The sequence below is a fragment of the Gavialis gangeticus genome, unplaced genomic scaffold (genome assembly GCF_001723915.1).
Source record: "Gavialis gangeticus isolate Ggan-Ray unplaced genomic scaffold, GavGan_comp1, whole genome shotgun sequence".
Lineage (NCBI taxonomy): Eukaryota > Metazoa > Chordata > Crocodylia > Gavialidae > Gavialis > Gavialis gangeticus.
The window spans coordinates 13,980,606-13,981,737 of NW_017729009.1; positions in this window are offsets into that span (position 1 = coordinate 13,980,606).

Below are 1,132 nucleotides of genomic sequence, written 5' to 3' on the forward strand. Positions count from 1 at the left end.
ATTTTGGGTACAAACATTCCCGAAAGCTTGCAAAAAACAATCTTCTCAACTACTTATTTGTGATAGTTGGAAAAATTGTTTTTTGCAAAATTTTGGGCACAAACACCCCTGAAAGCTTGCAACACACAATTTTTTCCAACTATTTAGTTGTGATATCTTTTATTAGACAACTAAATAGCTGGAAAAAAACTGAACTTTGGAAGCTTGCAGGCACCATACCCTTCTTCAAGGATAAGGGCACTAACAAACTCACCATACGCTTCAAGAAGGATGTCTGTACCCAAAAGCTTGCACAGAACAATTTTTCCAACTATTTAATTGCAATGTCTAATAAAAGACAGCTAAATAGTTGGAAAGTTGTTCTTTACAAGCTTTTGGGCACAAGCACCCCCCAAAAGCTTGCAAAGGACACTTTTTTCCCACCTATTCAGTTGTGATCTCTTTTATTAGACCAACTAAATAGTCGGAAAAATTGTTCTTTGTGAGCTGTCGGGCACAAACGCACTTCTTCAAGCAGAGGGATGGCTGTCGGTGTATCCCCTATGAAGAAGGATGTTTGCACCTGAAAGCTTGCACAGAACAGTTTTTTCCAACTATTTAGTTGTGATGTCTTATAAAAAAAAAAAAAAAAGCTAAAGAGTTGGAAAGTTGTTCTTTGCAAGCTTTTGGGCACGGACACCCCCCGAAAGCTCACGCAGGACAATTTTCCCAAGGATCTCACTGGTCTAATAGAAGAGATTGCCTTTACCCAAGCAACCTCAGTCTCTGGACCAACGCGGCTAGCACCAACACCCCGAAACGCTCCTGCCATGCGGACAGATGGACCCGCCATATGAGGATCCTGCCGGAGAAGGCCCGTACCCTGCAGCCCCCCGTGCATCCGGGCTCCTGTAGGGCGCACACCCGGGACGCCCTCCTCCATGCACGTGCACCAGGTGTGACAAGAGCTTCTGCTGCGTTTAGACCTCAACCCAACCAGCTACGACAGGCAGCGCAGCCCCAGGGCCCGGCTGGGCTGGGGGAGGCTGAGCAAGGCCCGCGCTGCCCCAGGGCCTGGCTGAGGGACGTGGCGCGGCCTCCGGAACTCCCCGCCAGTCCCTGTCCCTGTCCCGGCTGCGGCCCTCCCCCCGGC